This window comes from Capsicum annuum, chromosome 6 (genome assembly GCF_002878395.1).
Source record: "Capsicum annuum cultivar UCD-10X-F1 chromosome 6, UCD10Xv1.1, whole genome shotgun sequence".
Taxonomy (NCBI): domain Eukaryota; kingdom Viridiplantae; phylum Streptophyta; class Magnoliopsida; order Solanales; family Solanaceae; genus Capsicum; species Capsicum annuum.
Window position 1 is genome coordinate 52,610,505 of NC_061116.1, and position 21,434 is coordinate 52,631,938.

A 21,434-nucleotide genomic window follows, 5' to 3' on the forward strand; every position below is an offset into this window, starting at 1 on the left:
TTTTCTATGTATCAATTGTTGTTATTAACCTATACAGTAATATTATGATGTTATGTTAATTAGGCCGAGATATATTTTTATGCTAAAAGATATTTTTTGCTAATCTTGTATCTAAGTTTATAGATTGATGTCTAATTATGTATCTTGTTGTGTTTTAGTGTAATGTATATCTATATACAAAGAAATCATAAAAGTACTACTTTAGATACATATTGTGCAAGTTTGTGAGGTAGATGTATCTAGTACTCTGTTGTTTGACAGTAACTCAAGGTAAAAAAATTGAAGTTTTGTTTTAATTGATTCAGCTATGTCCTACAAGAAGGATTGGATTGTGCCATAAGAAGTTATAGATAAAGTTGTGTTACTACCTAAATGCAAACATCCACCTGCAAGACCAAAGAAAAACAGGCACAAAAATCAAGTGAAACTATGAAATCAAGAAATAATTGTTAAGGGAGATGTGGTTATGAAGGTCACAACAGGCGCATTTGCAACATCTTTCCAAAGAAGGAGTGATAATGTGGTTGACTAATGAATAATATTGAGTAGTTCCTCAGTATGTTATTGTTTTTTTTTATATCAAATTTTAAGAAAGATATTTATCAAAATAAATAGCGTTTTTATTCCTTTGTTAATTAGTTATATATTTTTCTATGATGCATTTTGTCTTGACGCATCAATTAGAAATTAAGATATATTAAACTGACAATGTTATTAAATAGTTTATTCAAAGTTCTGCCATAGTAAATGATTAAAAATAGATATATTCTTATAGGATATATCTCCGTTAAATTTATAGATACAAATTTACAAAATATGTATCGATTGTAAAATATAATTTGTCAATATTATTAAGATATAGTACTATAAGTTCTGCTTTAATTTGTTATACAGGATAGAGTCATACATGTAATCCTATTAACAAAAAGGGATTATAGATACATAAAAATGTATTAATTTGTTGGTTACTATGATTATATAGTAAAACATGTTTCCTTATAACAGATAGATACAATACGGTAAGATGTATCTCGTATTAATTAATAGATACAAGTTTAAATAATTTGTATCACCCATAAAATGTAATGGGTCAATAGTTTTAAGAGTTAGTTCTATTAAGTTCTGTTATAATTTGGCACCTTAGAGACAACATGGATTAATACCCATATATTGTAATATATCTTTCTTTAATTTAGACACATAAAATTGTAAAATACTGTAAAATATGTTTCAAACACAATGCCTATAAATAGTGTAACCAAAAACATCTAACGAAAACATAAATATATCTTTACATGCTTTAGAATTTCATTAGAATGTTAATGCAAATAAAAGTAATTAATCATTAAAGAAACTTAATGTATGTTTATCTAAACACTAGTATCATCATCAAAAATCAACATCAAAAATCAACAAAGTTTATATTATCAACAACGTTTTTAATAGCCAACTAGTCAACAAATAAACAACTACTCAATACTCAAAACACGGTCTGTTTCTTTTAGGGTGAACTTGATCTTTGGCCTTGGTGGATCATCATTCTCACTAAAGTATCCATTCTTCGCTTTTCCAGATTCGTACTTGCACAAAAGACTATCATATCTCAGACGATGGTATTGAGCATCAATTTTTGAAGATGGAATGTCTAATCCCTCGCTCAAATACTCGGCATATAGTGCACTTTGAAAAAGCAATCTGCGGTAGTGTATCTGTAAGGCACCAAAATATCATCCCGAGATGCCACACGGTGCCCAAGGCTACACGTAGCCTCAAGCTAACCCTTTAAGCCAAAACATTACCCTTGGGTTCCAACACAACAACATACGCGCTACGCTAAGGATATATATAAGTACATATCATATCACATCACACATGACACGGAATATCGTTAGACTGTACATATATGGAATGTCTATACACAAACCAACTCAACAATACACTAGTCTGACATAGCCTCTATACAGTAAAATCAACGAGCCATTGGGACAAACCCCCAACTGACTTAACAGACCAAAGGGATCATAAAATAACAGTACCAAAACTAGCAACTTGGTCCTCGAACCATGAGGACTCACCACTGAAGGAACGTAGATGCGGCACTCGGATATCACTGTCGCGACAGCGGCTGAGTACCTGAACCTACATCATGGTAAGAATGTAGCCCATAGAGAAATATGTGGGTTAGAACAAGATACGTACTGAGTATGTGGGGGCGCATGCAAAATATAAATAATATCATAAATTTTGTAAAAACATACATACGGACCATAATGACACACCTGGCTTGAGTGACATTGAATCATGCAACTCAAAACATCTTAGACAGGAAATGTAGGAGAAAAACCTCATAAATCATTATAGATCATCATAGGCAACTTAACTTACCATATCAAAACTCGGAGTGACTCGGTATTTCAATAAACATGACTCTTATGGATAAGGAAGTTTCCTATAACCGACAACCCCACGTGAGCTACGTGGAATACCAATGTTTGAAACCCCCGTTGGCGAGAGCATCATACTCTTTGACAGGGAGTACGACCTTAAAATTGCAATAATCACAATTGGGCTCTCTGGCTAATAATATCATCTTCAAACAACCCTACGGTGCAACATAGGTTTGGGGAAATACCAAATTTCCCTCTTGATGCTAAGTACTACTCCCCGACAAGCTCAGAATGCATTAGGAAATCCACCACAACACCACAAGGGTATATCATAAATACCAAATCAAATCTCTTTCTCATTTATCAAATCATATCAATTTGTGAATTCCTAACTCAACACATTTTAGCTTAAAACATTTTAATCTTCCTCAACATCAAAAAGGTATCAATGCATTGAACCATAACCGACTCGACATTTGGACAAGGATATGAAGACTCAATACATAATATTTTCAACAATTTAACTCATCAGAACCATCCGAAAAATACCAAGACTCATTGCAACTTCAATATCAACATTTCTCAATTTGTCATCCAACTCTCATTTAGAGGTACTTGAGACATCAACCCATAGTAGGGATATAGAATTTCAAATTTCAATTATAAATTCATAATAAGGAAATAGTGGAATGATAGTATAAATTAAGGTTTAACAAATTAAATTATCATACTCTCATAATCAAATACTTTTTGGACATAATTCCATCTCAACATCATACACATATCGGATGACATAATCCCATAGCTCATGGACAATAATATAAGATATAAAATCATATTTCCAATTCATGGTAAAACATGTAAAATTTCATGTCAATATAATTCAACAAAAATACCAGGCACAAGATCGAAAAGATAATCTTGTTCAAAGCCCCACATACCTAAAAATGGAAGATGAATATGAACTTCCAACTTCGGAACTTTATTCATGAAAATAAAGGGTGTTTCTCGAAGCCCTTAACATGATCAACTCGAATCCCAAATCAATTTAAAATATCTACGGTTTAATTTAGAGACATAGAAGAATGAAATTTGGAGTAGTAGGGTTGGGGTTTGAGCCTTAGGAAATTTTGGAGAATAAAATGAGCTATTGAATGCTCTTAATGGACTTAAATCCATGGTTTACCCGAATGGATTGGAGTGGGAATGACCAAAATACCCTTAAAAATCAAATAATATCAAATCTGTCCTTTGGTGGACTGTTTTGATAGGATGAAGTAGATCGACCATAATGTTTTGCTCCGATGGACAAATTAGATGAAATCAATTTCATTGGAAAGAGGACTTTCAGAGCTTTCTCTTGATATATAGTAGCTCACCCAGATCATTATGTACAAGGATTTATGATCGTTTAAAGTTGACCCTAAAATTCGTCTGGCCTCAGTAATTTTTTTCCTGCACATTTACTGTTCACCACTATTCACGATTAGATCGAAATGATCATAACTCATCGTTCGAGTGTCCATTTTAGATGATCCAGATATAGTTGGAAAGTTTATTCGATGCTCTACACGATGATGGGTTGCATATCGGGAAATTCAACACAAAAAAATTATTAATCATGATAAAAGACAGAATTTAACACATTTTCGTCTGAGATCTTAACGGAAAATTTTTCCGGGGCATCACATCATCTCCCCCTTGGAAACATTCGTCCTCGAATGTTGATAGGTAGGTCAAGAATACTATGAAAATGGGTATATAGATAAAAATTATCTTGCCCAAGCATATACTCCATTCTAGATTTTTTTGGATATCGTAGAAAACACACAAGCCAAGATAAACATAGCAATAAAGATTAAATCAAAAGAGAATGATACCTTTAACATGCTTGGGATTCGTAGGAAAGAGGTGGGGATATTTGGCATGCATATCCATTTCGGCTTCCCAAGTAGCACTCTCCACGGATTGATTTCGCCAAAGCACTTTAACTAAAGGAACTTCCTTGTTTCTTAGCCTACGAACTTGAAAGTCAAAAACCTCAACCGGAATCTCTTCATATGAAAGACTATCTTGAATACCCAAGCTTCCGGAAGGATCAATCACAAGAGAATCACCAATAGACTTCTTAAGCATAGAAACATGGAAAATCGAATGGACGTTAGATAACTCCGTGGGCAATTCAACCTTATACGCTACCTTTCCAATGCGATCCACAATCTTATAGGGACCAATGTAACGGGGACTTAGTTTCCCTTTCTTCCCAAATCTCTTCACCTCTTTCATGGGTGAAACTTTTAAGTACACTAAATCACCAACATCAAACTCAAGGTCTTTTCTCCTTACATCTGCGTATGATGAGTTCCCGAATATATATTGTAGCATAATCTTCAGTTGTATATGATGAATGCATAGGCAAGAAATGAGCTGATTTTGTCAGCCGATCTACTATAACCCAAATCGAATCATGATGGCGACGAGAAGGAGGCAAACCAACTATGAAGTCCATATTCACTTCTTCCCACTTCCAAGTAGGAATGCTAAACTCTTGTGTCACTCCACTGGGCCTTTGATGCTCTATTTTAACCTATTGACACGTGGAACACTTCATCACAAATTTTGCTATGTTCCTATTCATACCGTTCCACCAATAGATTTCCCGCAAATCATGGTACATCTTGGTAGCACCAGGATGGATGAAGTATTGCATACCATGTGCTTCCGCCATAATTCTCTGCTTCAAGTTATCAACATTAGGAACACATAATCTTTATTGGAGTCTCAAAACGCCATCTCCCCCTTGGGAGAAAACCTCTACCTTTTGGTCTTTAACTGACTCTTTTAACCTGACCAAGGTAGGATCCCTATCTTGTTTCTCCTTCACTTCTGAAACTAAAGAGTATTCGGAACCGCTTTTCACTCCTATACTACCCTTAGCATCACAAACGACCTAACCCCCAATCTAGCCAAACGATGTACCTCACGGGCCAACTCCTTCTTACTAATCTCCACATGTGCTACGCTACCCATGAACTTTCGACTAAGGGCATCTGCTACTACATTGGCCTTTCCCGAATGATATAACACGCTCATACCATAATCTTTCAACAGTTCTAACCATCGTCTCTGCCTAAGATTCAACTCCTTTTAGGTGAATACATACTGTAAGCTCTTATGGTCTGTGAAGACATCGACATGGACACCATACAAATAATGTCTCCAGTTTTTCAAAGCAAAAACCATGACAACTAATTCAAGGTCATAGGTAGGATAATTCTTCTCGTAAGGCTTTAGCTGCCTGGAAGCATAAGCTATAACCTTGCCCTTTTGCATCAATACACAACCCAAAATGACTCTGGAAGCGTCGCAATACACCATAAAACCATCAACACTGTCAGGCAAAGTCAACACAGGGGCTGAAGTGAGTCGAGTTCGCAACTCCTGAAAACTCTTCTCGCAAGATTCGGACCACAGGAACTTCACTTTCTTTTGGGTCAAACGGGTTATAGGAGACACAATAGATGAAAACCCTTCAACAAAACGACAATAATAAATAGCTAGACCCAAGAAACTTTGATATCAGAAGGACAAATAGGTCTAGGCCAACTCTTTATAGCCTTTATCTTTTGAGGATCAACTCTAATACCTTCGAAAGAAACAACATGACCCAAGAAGGATACAGCGTTCAGCCAGAACACACACTTACTGAACTTAGCATACAACTGATGAGTTCGAAGAGTTTCCAACATGATTCGGTGATGATCCGCATGATCACCCTTACTTCAGGAGTAAATAAGAATATCATCAGGGAATACTATTATAAATAAATCCAGATATGGCCGGAATACACGGTTCATAAGATCTATGAAAGCCGCTGGAGCATTAGTTAACCTGAAAGACATCACTAAAAATTCAAAATAACCATAACGAGTTTGGAAGGCTGTCTTGGGGATATCACATTCCCTAACCTTAAGTTAGTGATAACCGGATCTGAGGTCTATCTTCGAAAAGTAGCTCGCACCTTGCAACTGATCAACTAAATCATCAATTCAAGGAAGCGGATATTTATTCTTGATAGTAACCCTATTAAGCTGCCGGTAATCAATACACATCTGCAAAGAACCATCTACAGGACAGGTGTACCCTACGGGGACACACTAGGTCTGATAAAGCTTTTGTCTAAAAGATCTTTCAATTGCTCCTTCAACTCTTTAAGTTCCACAGGAGCCATGCGATACAGAGGAATGAAAATAGGTTAAGTATCGGGAAGAAGGTCAATCCCGAACTCTATCTCTCTATCAAGAGGTACTCTAGGGAGATCTTCCAGAAAGATATCAAGAAACTCATTAACAACATTAATTGACTGAATGGTCGGGGTTTCAGACTTAGTGTCTTTAACTCGAACCAAATAGTGGATGCAACCCTTAGAAATCAACTTCCTAGCTTTGATATAGGATATGAAATGACCCTTAGGAATCACAGAACTCCTGGACCATTCTAGGATAGGTTCATCAGGAAACTGAAACTTGACCACACGGGCATGACAATCAATAGACACATAGCATGAGTGAAGAGAATCTATACCCAAAATGATATCAAAGTCAACCATATCTAGCTTAATCAAATCAGCATACATAACCCGATGAAAAACAGTAATGGGACATTCTTCTACACTCTCTTTGCAATGACAGACTCTCCTATCGGAGTAGAAACCAAAATAAGCTCAGAAATTAGTTTAGGATCCATTTTAAAATTTACAGCAACTAGAGGTGTCACATAAGAAAAACTCAAACCGAGGTCATCAACACATAGACATCAAAATAGAAAACACGGAGCATAACAGTGACAACATCAGGAGAGTCCTCCTGTTCCTGAAGAGGTGGTATAGCATAGAAACGATTCTAGCGTTGACCGTCAGCAGTACTAGATAAAGCACCCTGAGGAGGAACTGGACGAACTGTGGGAGGCGGGGCATTGGTAGCCTGACTATAGGGACGGGTATCACGACTCCGTTGTCTAGCATACGATTAGTCTCTAAGTATGTGGCCCAACTTGCCAAAACTAAAATAGCCCCACTGCCCCATATAACACTCCCCAAAATGGTCTTTACCATACTTAGCACACAAAGGAGGATGAGCCAGTTGCTTATACTGTCCTGAGACCTGGAAGGTACCGACCTATTCCCGAGCTCCTGCCTGCCCCAATATATGGGAGCACTAGTTGAGAAAGTTGCAGGTATAAATGGACGTCTCTGAAACTGAGGGCGACTCCCTCCAGAGAATCTAGTCTGACCAGACCTCTGTTGCTCCGATCTGACTCTCTTAATCCTTCTTACTCTTTCTCTTTCCTTTATCTTATCTGACTCAATCTGTTGGGTGTAAATCATTAACCTAGGAAGATCAATCTCCTTGTTGATCATAGAATATCTACATTCTTTTACCATATAACTCGACACCCCATTTATAAACTTGCTCATACTAGTCCTTGAGTCAGCCATCATATTGGGAGCGTACTTCGATAGTTGATTAAAATTAAGACAATACTCCTAAATCGACATGGGGCCTTGTCTCAGATTCATAAACTCCTCTATCTTAGCTTCCCGTAACTCAAGAGCAAAGAATCTATCCAAGAAAGCATCTTAGAATAATTGTCAAGTCACCGGAGCGGTATCTTTCTCTCTACCCTTATTCCACATCTGCACCCAGTCATAGGCAATATCCTTCAACCGATAAGAAGCCAGCTCTACACTTTCTTCCTCGCTCATATGCATAATCTGTGTAATTTTCTTCATTTTATCAACATACATCTGCGGGTCCTCACCTGCTCTCGACCCATGAAACTCTGGCTGATTCATCCGTATAAAGTCATGAATTCGTATTGCTGCTGAATTATTTTCCTATGGAGATGGAGTGTTAGCCTGATTATTGGAGGTAAATGCCTGGGCTAGCATCTGAAAAGTTGCCCAAAATTCAGCATGGGATAACGTCTCATATAACGGATCAACGGGTTGAGGTTGGTTGTTGTTTCCGCGAGCTCGATGTGAAGGCATTTTCTGTCATAAGAACGCACAAATTAATAGCAGAAGAAAATAGTTGTAATCATGATAGACTCTTGTAGAAAGAAAGAAATGACTTTTTCTAGAATGCCACGTAGCCTCTTGATCATAGGTGTGGTGCGCTACATACCGATGCTCAAGACTCTACGTAACGCAACATGTCAGACTCCCTAGGACTCTTCACAACCTTAGGCTCTGATACCAAGTTTATAACACCCTAAAATATCATCCCAAGATGTCACACGGTGCCCAAGGCTACACATAGCCTCAAGTTAACCCTTTAAGCCAAAATATTACCCTTGGGTTCCAACACAAAAACATACACACTACAATAAGGATATATATATAAGTACATATCATATCACATCGAACATGGCACGGAATATTATTAGACTGTACATATATGGAATGTCTATACACAAACCATCCCAACAATACACTAGTCTGACATAGCCTTTATACAGTAAAATCAACGAGCCATTGGGACAAACCCCCAACTAACTCAACAGACCAAAGAGATCACAAAACAACAGCACCAAAACTAGCAACTTAGTCCTCGAACCATGAGGACTCACCACTGAAGGAACGTAGATACGGTACTCGAATATCACTGTCGTGGCTGCTGCTGAGTACCTGAACCTACATCATGGTAAGAATGTAGCCAATAGAGAAATATGTGGGTTAGCATAAGATACGTACTGAGTATGTGGGGGCGCATGCAAAATATAAATAATATCATAAATTTTGTGAAAACATACATACGGACCATAATGACACACCTGGCTTAACATCTTAGATAGGAAATGTAGGAGAAAAACCTCATAAATCATTATAGATCATCATAGGCAACTTGACTTACCACATCAAAACTTGGAGTGACTCGGTATTTCAATAAACATGACTCTTATGGATAGGGGAGTTTCCTATAACTGACAACCCCACGTGAGCTACGTGGAATACCAACATTTGAAACCTCCATTGGCGGGAGCGTCATACTCTTTGCCAGGGAGTACAACCTTAAAACTGTAATAACCACAATCGAGCTCTTTGGCCAATAATATCATCATCAAACAACCCTACGGTGGCACATAGGTTTGGGGAAATACCAAATTTCCCTCTCGGTACTAAGTACTACTCCCGGACAAGCTCAGAACACGTTAGAAAATCCACCACAACATCACAAGGGTCTATCATAAAGACCAAATGAAATCTCTTTCTCATTTATCAAATCTTATCAATTTGTGGATTCCTAACTCAACACATTTTAGCTCAAAATATTTTAATCTTCCTCAACAACAACAAGGTATCAATGCGTTGAACCATAATCGACTCGACATTTGGACAAGGATATGAGGACTCAATACATAATATTTTCAATAATTTAACTCATCAAAAACATTCGAAAAATACCAAGACTCATTGCAACTTCAATATCAACATTTTTCAATTTGCCATCTAACTCTCATTTAAAGGTACTTTTGAAATCAACCCATAGTAGGGATATAGAATTTTCAATATCAATTATAAATTCATAATAAGGAAATAGTGGAATGATAGTATAAATCAAGGCTTAACAAATTAAATCATCATACTCTCATAATCAAATACTTTTTGGACATAATTCTATCTCAACATTATACACATATCGGATGACATAATTCCATAGCTCATGGACAATAATATAAGATATAAAACCATATTTCCAATTCATGATAAAACATGTAAAATCTCATGTCAATGTAATTAAACAAAAATACCGGGCACAAGATCGAGAGGATAATCTTGTTCAAAGCCCCACATACCTAAAAATGGAAGATAAATATGAACTTCCGACTCTGGAACTTTATTCATGAAAATAAAGGGTTCTTCTGGAAGCCCTTAACATGATCAACTCGAATCCCAAATCAATTTGAAATTTCTACAGTTCAATCAAGAGACATAGAAGGATGAAATTTGGAGTAGTAGGGTTGGTGTTTGAGCCTTAGAAAATTTTGGAGAAAAATGAGCTATTGAATGCTCTTAATGGACTTAAATCCATGGTTTACCCGAATAGATTGGAGTAGGAATGACCAAAATACCCTTAAAAATTAAATAATGTCAAATCTGTCCTTTGGTGGACTGTTTTGATAGGATGAAGTAGATCGACCATAACGTTTTGCTCCGATGGACAAATTGGATGAAAATAATTTCATTGGAAAGAGGACTTTCAGAGCTTTCTGTTGATATATAGTATCTCACCCATATCATTATGTACAAGGAGTTACGATCATTTGAAGTTGACCCTAAAATTCGCCTGGCCTCATTATTTTTTTTCCTGCACATTTACTATTCACCACTATTCACGATTAGATCAGAATGATCATAACTCATCGCTCAAGTGTCCGTTTTGAATGATCCACATATTGTTGGAAATATTATTCGATGCTCTACGCGATGATGGGTCACATATCCAAAAATTTCACACAAAAAAATTATTAATCACGATAAAGAATAGAATTCAACACATTTTCATCCGAGATCTTAACGGAAAATTTTTTCGGGGCATCATAGTATCTCTTGATTGAAAAATTCTTGTTCTTGTACTTCTTCCTCAAGTAGTACATGATGACATCTAGATGTTGTTCAAATTGCAATCAAATTTAATATAGCAAACATCAGCCAATTGTGATGATTAAAACTGAAAGAGATACAAATTAAATGCTTTATGTAAATGTGATTAATGCAAGTGATAAAAAATTGCTTCAGATAATGAACAAGATACATATTAATATAGATAGATAAATGTTTTGTTATTATGTATCTAATACAAAATAAATTAAGAGTGCACTAAATCATGCACAACCATTCTGCTCCAAGGCTAAACTAGCACTGATCAACATTAATAACAATTATCTTACAAGATGAATCATCCTATAATTTTTCAAGGAAAAAGTTGCACATATCCCTTTACAAGCTATAAATTACTGAACCTCTATCTCCTTCAACATCTACTAACAACATCATGGTGTTAGTTTATGATTTATAGGTGATTGGTTGAAGGATATAGAGCTCTAGTAATTTATAGCTTTACTAAAATAAAGAAGTCACATCTTAAGGTGACCTTCTCGGACACTATAGCATCATCGCTCAATTTTCAGTTTGATTACTTAAGAACAGCCTGAGTTTTTCTGGAGGCTTTCCAATCTTTGAGCCTAAGCATGAGTTCTTTTAAAAATATTTGTCTTCTCTTTATGTATAGCTTAACATGATCTCATCACTCCCTGATTTTAAAATTTGATTATTATAGAATAACATGATCTAAAATAATCAAATTTCAAAATAACAGAGTGATGACTGATGACACATCAAGCTATCCACAAAGTCAAAAAATAATCAGGATGCTCTAAAACTATAATATCACGTCAAGCTATACACGAAGACAATAAATCTAAAAAGCTCAGGCTTCTCTAAAATAGCAAATTTCATAATCAATGGGACTATAGTATCACATCAAGCTCCAATGGCACAATGGTATTCCAAACGAGACATGCTTTAGGAAAACCTCAGGCTTATCTAAAATAACACATTCATAATCAATGAGACTACAATTGAGTCAAGATCCAATGGCACCACAATATTTTAAATGATCACATTAAGTTATACACAGACACAATACATGCTTACAAAAACCTTAGGCTACTATAAATTAACCATATTTCAAAATAATGTAGAGAGCTATAAATCAACCTAATCTATCCAAGAAATAATATAGGTAACCAAAAAAAATAAACTCAGACCACTCTACAGTATACCAGCAAATCACGTAAAACAAAAAAATATAAATGATAAAATTAATTAAGATGCAACAAATCTACATTAAGATATTACAATATATACAAAAACTCTAAGAACGTCATACATTAGATACAAGATAACACAAATGTGTCTTTAAGCTTAAAAAAATATGTATCTTAAAAGAAAAAGATGTATCTTGTGTAATATGACTTTCAATAACATTTAAACAACACTACATACATTTCAAAGCATTAACTGTAAGTCACAGATACAAATTAATGCAACATGTATCTTAGAAATAAAAACATGTATCTTAGAAGAAAAAACATGTATCTCTTTTCATAAGACTTTCATAAAAATTTAAACAACACTAGATACAAATCAAAGCATTAACAATAACTCACAGATACAAGTCAACGTAACATGTATCTATGTACTTACGAACTTGCATATTTTGTTAGATTAAATTTAATAAAACATCAAAAACACAAGATACATATAAATTGGCAACAAAAAAATCATATAAGCAATGAATTTCTAAACGTATCATACAAGTCAAAATATGTATCTCGGCCTAATATTCAACAGATCTAAACGTGCAATTACCTTGGGAAGCTCATATCTGAAATTTGCTTTAACAATTCTTCTTCTCTTGGCGGGAGCTTTACTTGCCGGACTATTGGATCCCCTTTTCTTAGAATCACTTTTTTTTGTCCTTCTTATATGCTTTTGCCGCAATTTCTTCATAGTTTAGGGATCGTTTTTGTGCTTTGATCTATTTTCATCAAAGTCAACAAATTCGTAATCAAAACTTTCAGAAATAAAGTTTACAACTTCTTGAGATTCTTTGATACTTTCTAATTGAGAAAACTCAAAACTAAAAGAAGGTACAAAATCTTTATTCATAATGGTAATTCAAACAATGAAACCTAAAAAATGACCAATCGAATAAATTGCTCAACCAAACAACTGAATTTCACTTTGAAAAGAAATGGGCAATATATTTATTTGAAAAAAAATGTAAAAAAGGATTTGAAGAAATAGAACCTGATTTTAGGAAGGGAAATTACCTTACTTAAAAATTTTGAATTAGATGGAGAAAATTGATAGAAACCGCACCAGAAATTGCGGCGTACAGAGAGAAGAAGAAGTGGGTTATTTTTGGTAAAGGATTTACTTTTAATTGTAGGTTTTAACTTGTATCTCAACTTTACCAAAAAATATGAAATGTTAGGATTTAAGTAATTTTTTAGAAGTGGGGGGATTTTAAGAAGTTTAGAAACATATGTTGTTTATTTAGGTAATTTTTTAAAAAAAAACAGCCATGTTTTGATTTATCAAAAAAAAAGTCATTTCTCCTCTTCTACCCATTTTCTTCTTCTTCATTATTTTGTTGAGACTAAACAACCTATGGTTTTTCTCCCAGCACACCCACTGAAAAAAATTCACTCATCAAATCCCATTAACCAGCAACCACGATCTTTCATCTCCGACTAGCTCTGACGAAAACATCATGAAGGATCAATCTCATCTACTGCTTTGATGAAACTCCACCACCACAACACTAATGGACTTTTCACAAACACAATCAGACATCAGCAAGCTCACGAAGCTCAATATTGTGTTGCTACAAGGAGTTTAAGATTGGTATCTAAAACTGGTTCAAGCGATGTAATGATTCATAAAGAAAAGAGTAAGGATTTTGAAACTGATAATTGGTATACTGGTGGCAAAAGTTTGAAAAAGTACCTTTCAGTGTAAATCACAGATTTGGGGGTTTTATATAGTGAAGCAGTTGATAAAATTGCCTTGAGTGAATCTATTGTAAAAGAACATTCAGCCTGCAGCGAGGAAAGAATTGAAGATCTAAAAGAGGAGAAAGGGGAGAAAAAGACAAGCATGGAAGTGCAGGGAGAAGGGGAGACTAAGTTTTTGAGTTTGCCTCTATTTATCATTTTCGTGTAATATCTTACAATTTTGAGAAAATTGTCTAGTCGTTGATTGTTGTCCCTGCTGATGACAACTTGGTACCAAAATTTGACCGAAAAATGTCCAATCGATGTCTCATCTGCTATCATTTTGTTGTTTCTTTGGTGTTGTTTTGGATACATACCATTGCAATATTCATAAATTAAATAACTATTTATACAATATTGATATACGTCTATACATATTATATAATATCTATACATACTTATACATCATTGATACAATATCTCTAAATATTTATACACCATTTATATAATAACAATACTTACATAACTTCATATAATATTCATACATTACATATACACTACATATACATCCGGCCATTTTCTTTTTAATTCTTTTTGATGGCTAGTACATTTTTTTTGGCTACTTTTTGTAAAAATAAAAAAACATGATTATGTTTTTGGTAAACTAATCACTTTATTGCATCATATTTGAAATTATTTCATAAGAAAATCGATCAATAATCAACTCAATTTAGACGAGTTGGATTAGTTATGATTTTATGGGGCAAACTACAGAAATGACCCTCTTTTTGAGTGACTTTGTATTTTTGTCCCTCATAAGAAAAAGTTCTACAAAACTAATATTACTTCATTTTTATATATAGAACAAATACTTATTTTCTTCTCTATATCTCAATTATTTTTAAACAACTCTCTATGTTCATTTGTCTTTCAGCTTCTATTTTTTTTTTCCTTTTTTTTTATAGTTCTTCATTGATTTTTTTTTCTAAGTCTTAACCTCTATTTTTTGTTTTGTCTTTTTTTTTTTCCTTTTTTTTCTCAATCTTTATTTTCCTATTTTATCCTTTTTCCCTTTCTCCTCTCAACTTTTATCTTTCCTTTTTTCTCTTTTCATTTTTAAATTTTTTTTTATGTTATCAACTTTTATTTTTTTTATTTTTGTTTTTAATTTATTTTTTCCTTTTTCCTCAACCATTCTTTTTCTTTTGTTTTTTGCCTTCTCTTTTTATATCTTTCATTTTCTTCAATTCCTTTCAAACAAGAAGTTACGCCTCATGAATAAGAGTTGACACTATCACATTGTATCTTAATTTATGAGATGTTCTATAACTCCAGTCTTAGAGGCAAAACTTAATACAAGGATTTTCAAACAACAAGTTAGGTCTCATAGGCAAGAGTTGACACTATCACATTGTGTCTAGATTTATGAGACATTCTATAACTCTTGCCTTAGAGGCAAGACTTAGTCCAAAGACTTTCAAACAACAAGTTATGCCCATGAGCAAGAGCTGACACTACTAGATTATGTCTTGTCTTATGAGATGTCGTATAACTTTTATCTTAAAGGCAAAACTTAACCCGCCAAAGAAACTAGTTATGCCCCACGTGCAAGAATTGACACTACTATATTGTGTCTTGATTTATGAGATGTTCTACATCTCTTACCTTGAAGGCAAGACTTATCCCAAGGAATTTTAGATAATATTTACACCCATTATAATTTACACCCCATAGGAAAAAGTTAACACTACCAATTTGTGATTTGGTTTATGAGATGCTCTATAACACTTGCCTTAGAGGCAAAACGTAGAACAATGACTTTCAAACAACAAATTACGCCTCATGGGCAAGAGTTGACACTACTACATTGTGTCTAGATTTATGAGATGTTTTATAACTCTTGTTTTAGAGGCAAGATTTATCCCAAAAACTATCAAACAACAGGTTACGCCCCATGGGTAAGAGTTGACACTACTACATTGTGTTTTGATTTATGAAATGTTCTATATTCATGCCTTAGAAACAAGATTTAATTCAAGGACTTTGAAACAACAAGTAACTCCCCATGGGTAAGAGTTTATACTACTAGATTGTATCTTGATTTATGAGACGTTCTATAAGTTAAGGCAAGACTTAGCCCAAGGATCTCCCAAAAAAAAAAAGTTACTCCTTGTGAAAAAGAGTTAACACTACTTCATTATGTCTTAATTTTTGAGATATTTTATAACTCTTATCTTAAAGGCAAGACTTAGCTTAAGAATTTTCAACCAATATTATGCCCTACGAGCAAGACATGACAATACCATATTGTGTCTTGATGTATGAGATGTTCTATAACTATTGTCTTAGAGGCAAGACGTATCCCAAAGAACTTGCAAACAACAACTCACACCCTTAAGTTTACCACGATATCAAAGAAAAAGATCATCTTTGCAGATTGTCCAACTTTCTATTAATTAGCAAAAAATAATAGAAGTTGAGAAAAAAAAAAGACGAAACAGAATAAATATTGAGAAAAACAAGAGAATAAAAAATAAAGATTAAGAAAAGGTAAAAAAAAAGGTTAAAAAAATGAAAAGAAAAAATAAAATCAAATTTGTGAAAGCTAGAAAAAAAAAAGAAAGAATGAGGAAAAAAAACAAAATAAAGAATGAGACAACTTTTAAAAAGAAAAGAAAAAAAAGAGAGAAATAAAAAATAAATAATGTTTGAGAAAAAAAAGACTAAAAATATAAAAAAAGAAAAAAATAAAAGAAAACAAAGATTGAGAAAATCGAAATAAAATTTAAAAAAAAAAAAGATAAAAATCAAGAATAAATAAAAAAGAGCAACAATAAAAGAAGAAAAATATAAAGACATTTGAGATGTAAAGGACTAAAAATGTACTTATTGCTATTATATATAAGAGAGAATGTGAGATTTTGGTAGTCCTCATATGAAACCTTTTTGTCAATTTTATTCCTAATTTAAGTTTTAATTATTCAATAAATTCTCATCCATTTTGATAAATTTGAACAATTATATGGGCCTATTAAATGTTATAAAAGTGATGAGTCATAGAAAAATGATAGTGACACCATAAAAAATTATTTATACAATCAAATTCAAAATTGACCTAAAAGTTTATTGTCTTTCTATTTTCTAGAAATTTTTATTAATTTTATTTCAGATTATCATTTTTCCTGACAAATTTATCATGGACTAGTAAATAAAGTATCTTGACATCCCCTTTCTAACTTAGTACATGCTTAATTATTAAATCAAAAATCATATTTTTCGTATAATTAAAAATGTTTGAAAAGTTAATTTTAAAACAAAATACAATCTAACTTTCCAAATATTAATGATACTAAATAATGAAAAAGCAGACTAATTCTTTTTCACATTTTTTGATAATATAATTTTTAATTAAAAATGTGATAATCAATATTTTCTATAATTTAGGAAAAAATAATTAATTCAACATGAAATATTAAAGCTTCATACATGTTTAAGAAATATCAATGTAAAGTCATAATATGTGTTTTTGGGGAAAAAAACTATTAAAGTTAAAAAAAAGTTAGTAACTTTTCAATTTCTTCGTCTGGTTTATATGAAGGAACAACTACAAAAGTATTTTGTTGAATCAATTCTTTCAATTATTTAAATTAAATTTTATCTTTATTTATAAGTTAACTTTATTAATGTTATCACATAATAATTTTCAGTATTAAAAATCTATTATATTACTTTGAATGTCAGAATTTATTTATTTATTGTACTTAATGGGTTAACTAATATAAGGGTAATTGAAAAAAAAAAAACTAATCAAAAATAGGTTAGTCAATATAAGTTGAATTAAGAAAAAAAATGACAAAGTTAATCCAACATAAAGTAAAACTCGATTTGGATCATTAAAGACTTTAATCTCCAAAACTACCATTAAAATAAAAAAGAAAATAGTGTTGGTGCATGTATTTGTTTGAAACTAAAAAGAAAATCTAAAATAAACTCTAAGAAAAATATTATACTTTTAACTTTTTTCTTAAAAAATTATTTGTTAATATTAGAAATATTGAGGTATTATCGAACTATCTTGACAACGAATATAACGTCACAAAAATAAAATTAAAAAAAAATTAGCAACAAGATAAAAAAAATTACAAATCTAAAATTTAAAATTTATTTTGGGTATGGGCCTAATACAACTAGTACTATATATAAGGGAGGATCTCAAAATTTGGTATTCCTCACAAGAGCATTTTAGGTATTTTACCTTTTTAGCTAAGTAAATTAAGTTTTCACACATGGCAACTGATGGTAGGGCTGCATATCGGTCGGTTCGGTTCGGTTTTAAAAATTATTGGTTTTACTTATTCAATATTGGTTTGTATATATGTTAAACCATTAAAGAACCGTTAAGATATCGGTTAATCGATTATCGGTTTATTGATTTTTCATAGTTATCGGTTCGGTTATCGGATTAACCGTTGACATTGAACATAAATAATTTAAAGTCCAAAGCTAGTAAGCAAGCTACTTCGGACTGCCAGGCTAAGTTCTTACTGCTTAGTGCTCACTGCCTGCTGCTTAGGGGGGCAATAAAACTCAAACAAAATTCTTTCTCTATTCTTCTCTCACACCCCATTACCCAAAAACAAGAAAAGATTCAAACTTTAAGCAAAGAAAGAACTAAACTTTCCAATAATGCAACAATGGGTATAAAACACCTACAAGATCAATTCTTTTCTCTACTTCTCTCACACCTCTCTAGCCAAAACCAAGAAAAGGTCCGAAGTTGGGGGGGGGGGGGGGTCAGTGAAGCAGCAACAAAATCATTTCTTTCCTCTAGTTCTCCAATACTCCACTACCCAAAAACAAGAAAAGATTTAAATCTTTAAGTAAAACAAGAACTGAACTTTCTAATAATACAATAATGGGGGTGTTAGAATATGGTTTTGTTGAGCTATTTCAACATCATTAATGGCTACTGCTAAGCCATTAATACAATAAAGTGAAGATGAAGTTGAATACTATCAACAACAACAGAAATTGAACATACAAATGAGACGGAGAAAAAAGGTTACCTGAAATTTTTTGACCTTCAATTTTCGATTGGAGATGTGAGTAGCGAATAGACTCTAAGTCGAATTTTTGGCACAAGTTCGATCTTGTTAGTAAGAACAATTTTTCATGACTGAGAGATGTAAAGAGAGTAAGATCGGAGATGTGAGTAGCGAGTAGTGACTGAGAGAGACTAAGAGTGAGAGACGTGAATTCGTGATTGTGAAAAAGGACCTAATAATACAATAATACCCTAAACCTATTGTGAACTGAATTATGAATAATTGGACTTGGGCCAATTGATATGGGTGGAGTATGGGCCACATTAGAATTTTAGGCGGATAACAGGAGCAGCCCAGCACCTATCTTTTTAGAAAAAATTACCTAAAACCACAACATAACTATCTAAACTTCTAAAACTTCCCCCACTTCTTAAAAAGTACTTAAATCCCAACATTTCATATTTTTTACTATTTTTGAGATACAAGTTAACCCTATATGTATCTAATGTATGTATCTACTGTGATACAAGTTAATCACATTAGATACATGTATCAGCAGTATGTATCTAATGTAATTAACTTGTATCATCAAAGGTCAAATGTTGGGATTTTAAGAGATTTTGAAAAAATGTTGGGATTTTTAGTAATTAATGATAAACATGTCGGTATATATGTAAAATTTACATCTTTTTATCGGTTTATCAGGTGGCCCGATAAGAAAAATAAATAAACCATGGCCCGAACCGATAAACCAATAGCAGATTTCTTCAACCCGAGAACCGACCCGATATTCAAAATAACCAACCCGTTAACCCGATAAGCAAATTAACGGTTCGGATTAACGATTTGTACCGAAATATGCACAGGACTAATTGATGGTGTTTTTTTGTTAAATATTTTTATTTTTGCCCTTATTATTTTTGTTAGAACCATTCACACTTGTGTGCTTGTAATTGATCTCTTTTTACTACCTAATAGATGACCCTTTAATTAAAATTCTATTTTAAATTAACAATCACTTTAGCTCAAAAAATTTATTTTGAAAATAATTTTAATACAAAATTAAAGTTTGCATTTTCAACTAGAACCGTTATAGCTCTTATAATATTGTACAATTCTTAAAAATCATGTAATAAATAGGATAAATTAATAGATAATAAATAAAACATTGTTTTTATTATTTTTCTTAGTGAACATGAGAAGTAAGGCTGCATATCGGTCGGTTCGGTTCGGTTATGAAAGTTATCGATTTTACTTATTCATTATTGGTTTGTATACATGTCAAACCGTTAAGATATCAGTTAATCGGTTATCGATTTATCGATTTATCGATTTTGATCATTATTGGTTCAATTATCGGGTTAACCGTTAAAATTAGTATAATTTGAAGTTTAGGCAACTAAAAAAATCTGCACGGCTCTAGACTAACCATACAACAACATTCAGGCAAAATATAATGTCACAGTCATAAGCAAAATATAATGTCACACAATGTCCAAGCAAAATCATAAGTTAGCGCCCAATAGTCCAGCATATGGCTATTGGCTAGCAGCAGTCTGCACTTTGCAGTTTGCATCCAAAACAAAATACAAACAATTCAAACTAGAGTTGTTCATTTCTCAAACTGTCACACAATTCAAACTACCGTAATTGAATCCTAATACGAAGATGCTCCATCCTATTCAAATAATGCTCAACATGCTTTTGCATGCAGCTTGTCACTAACATCTGCATCATTTCACTTGAGCTTTTTACTAATATCATTACTTACTTGGTATGCCTTAACAAGTACTCCACCAATTTGATATCCACCAAAAAGTTCCTACTTAGACACAAAATCATTTACAAAATCACGATACCAATTAGACGAACATGCATTATGAAATAAGAGGCAATTAATAAAAAATATCACGATTCTAATTACACATAATATTTGTGATACACTTAGTAATTCTTTATACTTTTTTGCAATTGTCACTATAGTGTCGTCTTGTAGAAGATATAACCTGCAGGAAGCCCTGTTTACAAATTTCAAACGAAGAAACATAGAAGACCATATATTTTTGTAAGAATATAACAAAAATAAAACAAGATCCAACATGGAATTTCAACAGAGAAAAGCTTTGTTTCAGTTGTACACTGCAGTAATATTTCTAAAGGCCAATTACACACCAGACATAAAAAAAAATACCAGCCTTTACATAGATCTAAAATCCCAAAAGACCCCCAACATAAATCGGAATGGGGATTTTAACAAAAAGCTACTGTCTTTAGCAAGTTAGAAGCGCAACAACAACAACGATTGAACAGAAATTGAACATACATCAAAGATCGAACAGAAGTTGAAGATGAAGCAGAAGACTATCTAAGAAATAAGAATATGATGGAGCAAAAATTGTTACTTATTTAACGCAACAACAACAACGATTGTGAGCAG

The 21,434-nt window shown here is 33.1% G+C and overlaps 1 long non-coding RNA gene across 1 annotated transcript; it reads right to left on the reverse strand.

Moving 5' to 3' along the window:
• Positions 1–2,121: 2,121 nt before the first annotated feature.
• LOC107853460 lies at positions 2,122–19,206 on the reverse strand. Its single transcript, XR_001669767.2, has 3 exons — positions 19,019–19,206; positions 12,823–12,991; positions 2,122–2,139 (listed from the first exon to the last, which is right to left on the reverse strand). It is a non-coding gene; the product is annotated as an uncharacterized LOC107853460 (long non-coding RNA).
• Positions 19,207–21,434: the final 2,228 nt, after the last annotated feature.